The sequence below is a fragment of the Cervus canadensis genome, chromosome 4 (assembly GCF_019320065.1).
Source record: "Cervus canadensis isolate Bull #8, Minnesota chromosome 4, ASM1932006v1, whole genome shotgun sequence".
Classification (NCBI taxonomy): domain Eukaryota; kingdom Metazoa; phylum Chordata; class Mammalia; order Artiodactyla; family Cervidae; genus Cervus; species Cervus canadensis.
The window spans coordinates 101,417,374-101,430,533 of NC_057389.1; positions in this window are offsets into that span (position 1 = coordinate 101,417,374).

Genomic DNA, 13,160 nt, shown 5'->3' on the forward strand with positions numbered 1-13,160 from the left:
ACTATCCACAATTGCCAAAAGTTGGATATTTGGGAAACAATTCAAGTATCCATTAACAGATGAATGAATAAATAAACGAGGTATATCCATAACAAGGAATATTATTGGGTCATAAAAAGGAATGAAGCACTGATACATGCTACAACATGAATGAACTTTGAAAACATTATGCTAAGTGACAGGAACTGGATACAAAATGTCATATATTGTATAATTTCATGTATATGAAATGTGAAGAATGGGTAAATCCATAGAGATAGATCCAGGAGCTGGAGGGTGGAGGAGAGAATGGAGAGTGACTACTACTAGGTATAAAGTTTCTTTTTCAGATGATGAAAATATCTTGGAACTAGTAGAAGTGTTGACTGCACCACGTTGTGAATGTACTAGATGCATGGACTCGAAAGCTTTATAATGGTCACAATGGTAAATTTTATGCTGTGTGAATTTTGCCACAAGAAAAAATTGCTATTTTACCATACATTTCTCTTGTTAATCTGGATTTTTCATATAATAATATATTGTGAACATCCTTCCACAACATGCAGTCATCATCTTGGGGATCTTTAGAATCTTTAAGTGTTAAGTGTTCAAGCCACTGTTTATTTTTGTAAATGGCATTATGTTAGAAAATAATTTAATTTGTCTTACTTTATAAGGATTCTCTTTATGCACCTTGATGACTTGAAATATCACTACCAATTACATATTGAGTTACTCTTAATCACATAATTTTGAGTGTAGAAATTTTATTTTTTAGCAATAGATACACATACATTTATGTGGGTGTGGTTAAACACTTTTTATGCAACACATAGGGCTTGATAACTCTACAGACACTGAGGTTTTTGGTCCTATTAACAGAGGCAGACCACTGGAAGGAAGAAGGTGATGACACTTCAGTTCCCCCAGGTAAACACTGATTTCATCCTCTCACCAGTCTATGGATTGGAGAAATTAACTCACTTGCTCAAGGTCACTCGATTGATGAGTGGCGGAATGGGGGTAAATTTTATCAGCTTGGCTTCAGTGGTCATGCCTAACCTTCTAAGGAAGTGAAGTGATTTTTAGTGTGTGTCTCAGCCCCAGTTGTGTCATATTACCTGGAGAACCTGTGCAGGCTTACAAGATGAGACTCTTTGATGAGTGGTGTCTAAATTTTTAAGTTTAATATTTTTGACAGGGAATTCATTCACTCACATAGAAAATAAGATGCTCAATGAAAAATATTGGTGACAAAACCCACTACAATATTGTAAAGTAATTAGCCTTCAACTAATAAAAATAAATGAAAAAAAAATATTGGTCTCCCTATATCCTTTGTTGGTTACCAGGCCAGAAGAGGGTGGGTCACCACTGACTTGTGCTCAGCGGCTCTGACCACAGCCAAAGTCCACCCTCAGCAGGCATGATCAGCTCTGGCTTCCTGAGTGACTCACAGCAGGGTGAGCGCCAGGACCACCCTCATCTCGGTCGTGGTGAGTGTCTGCCCGATGCAGTTCCTGTGGGTAAGAGTGGGAATGCACCATCATTCTGGCCTCATTGCACCCGGAATCTGGCCTGCAGCCCCCACCCGTGACAGCAGAGGTGGAGGCTAATTGTGCCTGGGATCCCTTTGTGGGCTTGAATATTCCCTGAACCTGGCCCCTGCTCCAGTCCTGAGCTTACACCAGCAGACGGAAATGGGGCTCTCAGCACACTCTCTTTGGGTCCACTGCCATTCCCAGACTCTTACCCATTATGTCTTGGAGAGTGGAAGCGGGAGAGCCAGAACTCTATCTTTGTTTTCCCCATTCCTCTGCCCCACAGTTATGCCAGGAATCTAAGTCCCAGGCCCCACCCCCCATCCCTACCTCAGAAGCCCACTACCCTCACCTGGGCCCCGAAAAGAAGGGACCAAAGGCCAGAGGTGACCTCCCCTAGGTGTTTTCTGGCTTGAAGCAGGAGTCATAGACCTGGGGACAAGACAAGACAGGGCTACTGTCTGGGATCTCTCAGGATGTCCATCCTTAGAGAGGCAGATGTGTATATAACGGAGGGAGGTGATGTCTGCTATGCAAGTCAGAACTCTTTGCCCTTCCTTGCATCCCCCAAGGGGAGGGGGACAGCACCTCAGGGTCTGGCCACACAGATGGGTTATGGTGGGTCCTGAAAATATTGATGAAACAGATAACACCTGTGGAAGAAGAGGGGCCAGTCAGGACTAAGTCCAACCTACTGATGAGTCCCTCTTTCTCACCAGGAACCTCCTCCCCTAGTCGTTATGGGTACCTCTGGGGATGACCTGGCCATCTGGAAGCACAATGTCCTGGGTCCAGCAGCAGGAGATGATCATGACTGGGGGATGCAGTCACAGACTGTCCTTGATGCACATGGTCAGGAAGGGCAACTGGGCAAGGTCATCCCTAAGGAAACCATATGACATCCAGGGAGCAAAAACAGAGACCCTCCAACCCTCCTACTACCCTGTAAGATCCCCTCTGCCTATAATAAAATCACAGACAGATCAAATAGCTCCAAACTCATCATGTTGTATACATTAAATATGGACAGCTTTTTTTTGTCTATCACACTTCAATAAAATGGTTCTTGAAAGAAAAGTAGTGCCATAGAAGTACCAGACAAAATTTACTCACATATTTTTAGAAGACTTTCTGAGAAAAACTACAAAAAGCCAACAATAAAAATATTTACAATATTGTATAAAATCAAAACATTCTTTGTGGAAAGTCTGCAAAATCAAAAGGCAATGCATAAGAAACAAAAAAAGCAAATTCAATATTTACTCTTATTTGTTATGGCACTAGAGATACTAGCTAATGCAATTAGACGGGGAAAAAGAGTAATGCCATTTGAAACATGGGGGAAAATGTATCATTTTTTGCACATAGTGATGTTATACTTAGAAAAGAAGAGAAATCACTGGAAAACTTTCATAAACATTGAAGGTAAGATCCAGTAATGGGGCTGAATTCTTTTTTTTGAAAAAGTTCTTTCTTTTTGTGTGGTGATTTAAGTTTTTTTTTTTTTTTGATTTAAATTCTTAATAGATGATACAGTTAACATAGTTCAAAGTTGGAACAATGCAACCATCACCCCTATGGCCCAACAGCACTCATTTCTCCTCACAGTTTGCCTAGTGGTTATTTTTATGTATCGTCCTAGAGGCATTTTTTAAAAAAAACTTTAAATTTTGTATTTATTTTGTATTGCTCACAGCCGTGAACAATGTTGTGATGGTTTCAGGTGGACAGCAAAGGGACTCAACCACACATATTCATGCACCAGTTCTCCCCCAAATTCCCCTCCCATCCAGGCTGCCACGTAGCATTGAGGTGGGTTCCATGTGTTACACAGTAGGTCCTTGTGTATTATCCATCTTAAACATGGTGGTGTATACCTGCCCATCTCAAGCTCCCTAACTGTCCTTTCCCCTATCCTTCCCCCTGGCAACCATAAGGTCATCCTTTAAGTCTGTGGGTCTGTTTTTGTTTTGTAATTAAATTCACTTGTATAATTTCTTTTTAGATCCACATATAAAGGATGTCATATATTTCTCTTTCTGTTTGACTTACTTCACTCAGTATGACAATTTCTAGGTCCATCCATGTGGCTGCAAATGGCATTTTTCACTCTTTTTAATGGCTGAGTAATGCTCCATTGTACACATTAAAGGTTTTGTTTCATTAAAAATTATATAATAGCATACCCTGTACTATACCTACTGCTCTGTATCTATATCATGTAATAGCATATCAGTGTCTTATCGTACACCCTCTGGGACTTATGTCACGATACAGCCTTCTTACTGTGGAGCTGTAATATAACTTCCCATAGTTTCCCCTAGAGCCTTTAAGACTCCCTTATATGTTTTAAATCTTTGATTCATGTAGATGTTATTTTCTTGCCAGACATGAGAATCAGGTTGAATTAGCTATTTTTTCCATGTAGTTTCCCTGTTGTTTCAAAAGTTTTTATTATTAAGATGATATTTATTTTTCCTACTGATATGGGACTCCATATTTAGCAGTTACTAAGTTCACTGAGCAAGAAATTGATATCCATAAATTATTAACTTTTCTATTAGAAAAACTAGAAAAGATGATGATATAAAATATGTGGATCAAATTTAACAAGAAATGTGAATGTCTGTATTCAAAATGAACTTGTAAATGTTTCTCAATCCAGATAGACTATATTCACCATAGCAACAAGAGTACCTAAGGGTTTATTTAGCAAAAGCTGCTCAAGATCTCTATGCTGGAATTGTAGACTCTACTAAAAGACCAAGTATTATTTTAATATCCAGAATTGGATATCTGCTCCACACTCTGGGACAGTGTGTTAATATTATGATGTAATCTATGCTCCACAGGTCAATCATATATCAACCCCCTCCTTTCCTCCTTTCTCTCTCCCTCTCTCTGCCCCTCTGCCTCCATCTCTTCATTTTTGACCAGCTACCTTGTTGACCTTACCTCAAATGCACCCACCTCTCTACTGATCAACTTTCAGGGTCTGAGATGAGGCACTCTTTTCCACCTTCTACTTTGTCTATCTTACTCTAAACTGTAGCTCTGCCCATGTATACAGGGAGTTTCTTGACTATTCTTCCATGAGACTAGGAAGGCAAAGGCTGGGTCTAGGTTCTTTCTGAGTCTCTGCAACACAGAATGGCTGAGAAGAATTGGAGATGTCATAGAACTGAGAAGAGGGAAGAAGTGTTCCAGTGTTTGTTGAATGGGGGCTGGATGGAGGAAGATGCAGGTATACCTGGACAGATGTTGAATGACTTTAGTTCCTAAGAGTTCCATGTGAATTCTGGACTAATTAATACGAGGAATTAAGGAGCAGGATATGAGGAAACACTCAAGGAGTGAAGATGTTGGAAAATATGTAATTTCAGAGAGAAAAGTAAGAGAGTAGAGGGAAATTTCACTTACTGAATATGTGCTAAGTGGTATCATCTACCCTCACACATTGTCACTGATTATCTCAGAAATCCAAGTCTTTCTGTCTCAAAAGCCTGCAGACTTCCCCCTACTATACCTGCTGTGCACCAGACCTTGTCTCTGGGTCTTCCCACTAAGAAATAATAACAGAGTCCACAAAAAGATTTTTCTCTTTCCCAGCCAGGGAACAGAGCCAGTGAGAGGGACTCGGAAAAGTGCCATGAGGACTTGCATTCACCGTTCAGTCTCTTTAGGCTCACGGTCCTTCAGGAACTCTTGTACCTCCTGCCAGCAATGCTCCTGATGTTCTGGGCACTTTGCAAGGTTATACAGGATTCAGGAGAGGCCGCTGGCTATGGTGTCAAGGCCTGAGGGGTAGCCAGACACGCTTGGGTCGCTGGGCTACTTCAGCACCAGAGGGTGGACAGCACCTTAACAGAAAGGACCAAGGGGAGGATGGAGAGGCATGGGGGATAGTTCAGGGTCCACACACCTAGTTCCTGCAATGGAGGGTCCCGTGATCCCCTCTGTAGTCCCACACTGGGACCCCCACCCTCAAACATGAAGGTGTCAGCTTCAGCTCAGATATCTTCATCTGACAATCCTTTCCCATCTTCATCTTGGAGAGAAAGCAAGATCCCCAGATTCACACTAACTCTGAGGGCCCCTAAGCTTAAACTGAGACAATCTCTGAAATTCCATTATCCATCTAGAAACTCAAGCCCACTCTGAAATCCTAAACCTCCTGGGTACTCTATCACCAGAGGCCCCATCCAGAGATCTCCTCCTTGACCTCCTTGCCTACTATGCCATCCATGGTAAAGAGAATCAAACATTCATAGAAATTTTCATGTTTATACATGATGCAACCTAGGTTACAGGATAATTAAATGACAACTTGCCACGGAAGCTAGAGTTTAAACATTGTCCCAAAGCCTTTTGCTTACAGGCTAGGATAGTAAATCCAGAGATTCTTTAGTCTCCTGGAGGGAAGAAATGGATTAGAAACCTATAGAACCTATAAACTGCTTTCTCACTGAAAAGGATTTAAGTTCCAGAACAACCTCTCTCCCTCCCTTCCTTTCCCCTATTTCTCTCTCTCCATCTCTCTCTCCCCTTTCTCTATTTCCTTTCCCCTCACTCTCTAAAGAGAAAGTGAAAGTCACTCAGTTGTGTCCAACTCCTTGCGACCCCATGGACTGTATAGTCCATGGGGTCGCAAATAGTCCATGGAATTCTCTAGGCCAGAATACTGGAGTGGATAGCCTTTCCCTTCTCCAGGGGAACTTCCCAACCCAGGGATCAAACCCAGGTCTCCCTCATTGCAGGCAGATTCTTGGCCAGCTGAGCACCCACTAGGGTGAACGGAAAGGGGAAGAAGGGAAGAAGAAGATATATCAGCTATCCTATATAAGGTCCAAATTTCAAAATCCTGTTCTGTGATGCAACCATGGTTGCATGTACAGGTAAAAGCATCATGGTGCCCTCAAAGGAATTTGGGGATGGGGAACCTGAGCTACAACTCTACTCTGACTACTGTTTCTACTATGAGAAATAAATGTGCTGCTCTGATCCAGGCTTCCTTCTCTGTGTGTGTGTGTGTATACACATACACATATATGTGTATATATATGTATGCATGCATGCTCAGTCACACAATCCTGTTCAACTCTTTGTGACCCCATGCACTGTAGCCCACCAGGCTCCTCTGTCCATGGGATTATCCTGGCAAGAATACTGGAGTGGGTTGCCATTTCCTCCTCCAGGGGATCTTCCCAACCCAGGGATTGAAGCCACGCCTCCTGCAGCTCCTGCATTGCAGGTGGATTCTTTACCACTGAGCCATGTGGGAAGCCCATGTATGCATGTATTTGTACATGTATATATACAGTCTACCTCTGTGGTAGATAACTTATTAGCTTGGGAGTAGAGTAAAATCTCAGACCTTCACAGTTTCAGACTTAGCACTCCCCTGCAGACCAGTTTCACATGGTCATGTCTAAAACTTATCCATGACCCATTTCTCCCTTCCTCAAGCACCTCCTGTGGCTCCCCAGTACCCTATGCATCCCATCCAAGATCTCTGATCAGATCAAAGTTCATTCTACTTCTTGAACTCAGATCCCACAGTAGCCTACCTTGGTCAGCAGGAGCACATCAATGAAGTCCAAAGTCTTGGTCTTCACCTTGACCTTGAGGAAGTCATCAATACTGTCCCTGAGGAGGGGCTGGCACTGCTCCTGGGTGACTGCATCTGTGCAGCCATGCACAAGGGCAAGTCCTGAGGAAGTGCTGCCCATCTGGGGTGAGGAAGCCCGGGAAGTCCATGTGCAGGAAGATCTGCCAGTGCAGTTTAGCCACAAGTGCACTGAGCTCCAAGAAGGTGGCAATATATTCACTGGGCTTCCTGAAGGATGAGAGCAGGAAGGGAAGCCACCACTTAAAACACCGGAAGCCCAGAAGCTGGGGGCTACCTCCCATCAGGAAACTGAGGCTCCAAGAACAGATGGTTCACAGATACAGTGTGGGGATGAGCCAGGAGATGTGACTCTTCAGACTCTTCTCAACCCACATCCCATCTCCGTGAGCTGCCTCCATGCCCCAGGCACCCAGAGCACAGCTTAGACATCAGGCTTCTCTCCTTTCTCTCTCACCCAGTTTCCTTCCCCATACTGTCCACTTGGCTCAGACCTTATCCTCTCCCAGCTGATCAATGCGGATAATGCCTTCCCTAGTCTCCTTACCTCCAGTTGTCAACATCATCCAGTGTCTGCATTGTGGTCAGTCTTCTCTCCAGTCAGATGTCCAAGTTCAGGTTTGACCTCGATCCTCATCTGCTCATACACCTTCTACGGCTCCTAGGAAACCTCAGATATAGTTCATATCCTCTGTCTACTTCAGAATGTCCTTAAGACATTCCTTCCACCTCATACCCAATTTGTCTCCTTACTGTTGCACTTACTTTGCTCATTCTAACCTCCTAGCATTTATTAAACACTTCTACCTACCTGTAAGGTTTGCTGTTTCTCTTTCCCTTTTCCTGTCTTTCAATGTCCAGTTTGACCCATCTCCTCCAGGAGGGCTTTTCTGATTGTCCACCTCATTCTCATTCATTTACTCCTTTTGGTCCAGGGCTCATATTCCCAGGCCCTGGGCCGAGCACTCCCTCCTGGCAATTGCTGTCGAAACTGAAGACGCCTTTCTGCAGACTGTCCAGGGTCATGAGGCTGGTGTGTTCAAACATGTCCAGATGGGTGTGGCCCTTTTTAATCAGGTGCTATCACTTGGGCTGGACAGAGAAGGGGACATGGCTGAGGTTGGAAACTGCCTCCTCCCTAACCCCAGACACCAGACGCACTCTCCAGACCCTGCCTGCTGGTCCTAGGCTCCGATCTTCACAGATGACCAGCCTTGAGTGGGAGTGGAAGTTGTTACATTAAGGCATGAAGTGCCCAGCCTGGGAATCAGGAGACCTGCTATTAATATAACTTTGGTTCCTCCCACTACATTTTGTGCACTGTTGGTCAGCTTACTGTGTAAAGTAACTGCACAGCAAATGTCAGACCTCATCATCTTCATTGTTAGAAGGGAAAGGTCCCCTATGTTGAAAGAGGTAGTCCTCCATGGGTCCTGTGTACATTTGTACTTTCTTGCTTCGTATGCCAAAAAAAAAAAAAAGAAAAAAAGCAAGACTCTGATATTCTTTACCTGGACAATTTCAGAGTTGTGTTTTTAGCAAACAACCTTGAGGAGTGAGGTAATGTCTCCTCCTGGACAGGTATTAGGGGGAATTGCTTTTAATTGATATGAAAGTCACAATTTCTCTTAACTCCCCCTGCCCCCCACCATAATACAACAGAGCAGGCATATACATCAGCATACTACTTGAGTAGGCATATATCAAAGCCCACCTGTGTAACCTGCATGAGATATAGTGACTTGGAAGACGAATGCAAACCAATGAGAAACACATGTTGTCGCCTTCTGAGGGTAATAAATTGTCCTCTGTCTCTCACCCAGGAGTTTCATGTCTCCTGACAGAATCCATGAAACAGTAACAAGCTCTCTTGTCAGCTTGCAAGTATGGTAAAAAATCCCAGGCACTTCACAAAAGCCTGACCTCCAGTTCTTCATTCCCACATATATACCCAAACCCTTTGCAGTGCAATTTTTCAGTAGCTTCTCTTAGGAGGTGGGGCCTCTTTCACAATCCTTGGATTCGGAGCTGGTTTGGCCAATAGACTGGTGAAAATGATGAAGTAGTCATCGCAAACCTAGACCCCAGGGAGAATTGCAGCTTACTTTCAGTCTGTTGGAACCTTGCTTCTGCCATGTGAGCAAGCCTAAAGGGGGAGAATCATATGAAAGGACATCCAGTTGTCTCACCTGAGGTCATCCGAGATCAATCTGCAGTCAGCCAAGCCACAAAGATGAGAGAGGACTGACCTCAGATCAGTAAGTCTTCCTATCTGACCTCCGGCAGACCACCCGATCACCCCAGCTCATCACAGATACGTGAGTGGCCCCATCCATGTCCAGAAGAACCAGCCTACTGACTCACAAACTTGTCAATGCTAAGCACTTATTGTTTTCAAGTGATTTGTTACTCTGGAATAATGACTACATGATATTCATCATTATCATCAACCATGTCTCAAGATTTCAAGCCTTCTGTGAAGGAAACATAGAAACTAACACCTTCTGAGCACCCACCATGTGCCAGGAACATGACTCCATTACACCATCTTGGCCACCCTACAAAGTGGGGATCACATAATCCTCATTTTTCAATTGTGGAAACCAAGGCTCAGAAAGAAAGAGCCATGGCCTTAAAGTCACCCACAAGAGTCAGATTCCAGACAAGATGTTGTTGTGTCCCTGTTATCCCCAAGACTCCAGCTGGAACCCTGAGTTCAAGAGACTCACGTGCATGATCTCTGCGCTCTTGGTGAAAATCTTCATATAGGGCTTCAGGATGTTGAAGTGGAAGGTGGGTGTCAGCATGCGATGGTGCTTGCTCCACTTGTCACCAGCACTCAGCAGGAGCCCATCCCCTAGCAGAGACAGCCACGGGGAGTGGGCAAAGGAAGACCTTTCCCTGGATGCACTGGGTCATCCCAACCCTCTTCACTCACAATTACTCATCCAGCCAGGGCTTCAGAGTATTGTAGAAAAGCATGTCCTTTGGTGGGATGGCAGCTGACATGAAGACCATCAAGGGCCGGGGAGGGGGGGCGGGCGGGAAGGGAATTTTGGTGCGGATTGGAGGCTCCCAGCCAGGAATCTGCATTTCCCCTCCAAGCCCAGCATGGCAGGAATGGGGTTAAGAGCACTGGAAGCTAAAAGGAGGGGTAATGGGAGGAGGGAGGACCAGACCTGGTCTTCCCAGACCAGGCTGCAGGACAGAATAAAGCAAAGGCAGAGCCCACAGATACCACCTTGTGAGCTTAGACACACCCCAACATGACACAATATGCCCCAACATGACTGGACATGGCTCCCAGATTGTCCTACATATTTGGCAGGAGTTTGGGTGAAAAGATTTTTAACCGTATTAGTGGTGGTTATAGGACTCGAGACACATCAGAACTCAAAACTGTATACCAAATAGAGCAAACTTTACTTTTTGTAAATTTTGTAAATTTACATACAATTTTAAGAGAAGCTGAGGGTAACTAAGCGTATATATTATTTGCATAAATATACTGTGAAATGATGGGCTTTCCAGGTGGCTCAGTGAGTAAAGAATCTGCTTGCCAATGCAGGAGACTTGGGTTCAATCCCTGGGTTGGGAAGACGCCCTGGAGGAGGAAATGGCAACCCATTCTTGCCTGGAAAATCCCAGGGACAGAGGAGCCTGGTAGCTACATTCCTGGGGGTTGGAAAGAATTGGACATGACTAAAGCGGCTGAGCATGCATGCACGACACTGTGAAAAAGGTACTATACAAAAAGTATAGATGAAAAAACTGGGAAAATGAACACCATATGGAAGATCAATGTATTTCACTGAGCATCTTATTTTCTACACGAGTGAATGAATTCCCTGTCAATAATATTGCATTAAAAAAGTTAGGCACCACCCAGCAGAATCTCATCTGATAGGCCTACAGGTGTTCTCCAGGTGACCTGATGCATGTGGAGCTGAGACACACCTTGAAAATTACTTCCTTGGGAGGTGAGGCATGACATTTGAAGCCAAGCTGACTGAACTGACCCCTCACTTACAGAGTCAACTGAATGACCTTGAGCTAGTGATTCAGTCTCTCCAATCCATAAGACTGATGTGAGGTGAAATTGATGTTTACCTGGGGGAGTTGAAGTGTCACTGCCTTCTGCCTTCCTGTGGTCTACTTCTTTAATAGGACCAAAAACATCAATGTCTGTGGAGTCACCAAGCCTTACATGCTGTATGAAGAGTGCTTAAACACATCCACATCTTACATGAATATATGTGCAAATATTACTATAGAAATAAAATTTCTACACCAAAAGCTATGTGATTAAGAGTAACTCAATTTACAGCTGGTAGTGATATGTCAAGCCATCAAAGTGCATAAAGAGAATTCATAAAGAGATCAAAAATAAAGAGTGGCTTGAATATTTAACATTTAAAGATTTTAAAGACCGCCAAGATGATGACTGTCTATTGTGGAAAGATGTTCATGATATATTAGTATATGAAAAATCCAGATTACAAGAAAAATGGAAGATAAAATAACATTTTTGGTTGAGGTAAACTTACATAAAATTCATATACTCACAAAATTCATAACATTAGAAATGTTCAAATCCATGCCTCTAGTACATTCACCGTGTTGTGCAACCACCAGCTCTCCTCTATCTAGTTCCAAGGTATTTTTGTCATCTGAAAATGAGACCTGTACCCATTAGCAGACACTCTCTGCTTCCTCCTCCAGCTCCTAGATCTATCTCTATGGATTAACCTATTCAGTACACTTCATATAAAAGGAATCACACAATATGTGACCTTTTGCGTCTGACTTCTTTCACTTAGCCTGTTTTCAAAGATCATTCGCATTGTAGTTTTTCATTCCTTTTTTTAAAACAATTTTTTTGGCCATGGCACACAGCTTAGTTTCCCAACCAGGGATCAATCTCACACCCCCTGCATTGGAAGCACGGAGTCTTAACCACTGGGCTGCCAAGGAAATCTTTGCTTCATTTCTTTTTATGACCCAATAATATTTCTTGTTATGGATATATCTCATTTTATTTATTCATTCTTCTGTTAATGGAAATTTGAATTGCTTCCCAAAGTTGAACTTTCAGCAACTGTGGATGGTGCCACTGTGAAGAGTTGTGTACAACATTTTGTTTAAACACCTGTTTTCAATTCTTTGGGGGTACATTCCTAGGTGTAGGATGGCAGGGTCAATTGGTAATTCTAGGTTTAATTTGAGGTCTTCTCTGTAGCTTAGTCAGTAAAGAGTATGCCTGCGATGCAGGAGATCTGAGTTCAATCCCTGGGTCAGAAAGATCACCTGGAGAAGGAAATTGCAACCCACTCCAGTATACTTGCCTGGAGAATTCCATGGACAGATGACCCTGGTGAGATACAGTCCATGGGGTCACAAAGAGTTGGACAAGAGGTTTAATTTATTGAGGAAAAACACCAGATAATTTTCCACAGTTACCACACTATTTTGCATTCTCAGCATCAATGTATGAGGATTCCAATGACCACATCCTCACCAACACTTGTTATTTTCCATTGTTTTATAGTCTTGTCATCCTAGTGAGTGCGACCTGATATCACATTGTTGCATTGATTTGCATTTCCCTAACAATTAATGATGTTGGGTACATTTCCATGTGCTTCTTAGTGCTGGGCCATGTTCAGTTGCTTCAGTCATATCTGACTTTTTGAGACCCCCAGGGACTTAATCTGTCAGGCTCCTCCGTCCATGGGATTTTTCAGGCAAGAATACTAGAGTGGGTTGCCACGCCCTCCTCCAGGGATCACACCTGTGTCTCCTGCATTGGCAGGTGGATTTTTTACTGTTGAGCCACTGAAGAAGCCCTCTTAGTCAGTAAAATAGCATTATTAAGAAGAAGTTTAAAAAAGAAGGAGATTACACGTAAATGTAATACATTTAGATACAAGGTCAAATTTTTACTGCTATAAGGATTACATGTGCTGCGGCCCATGTGGTCACAAAGAGCTGGACACAGCTGGGCAACCGAA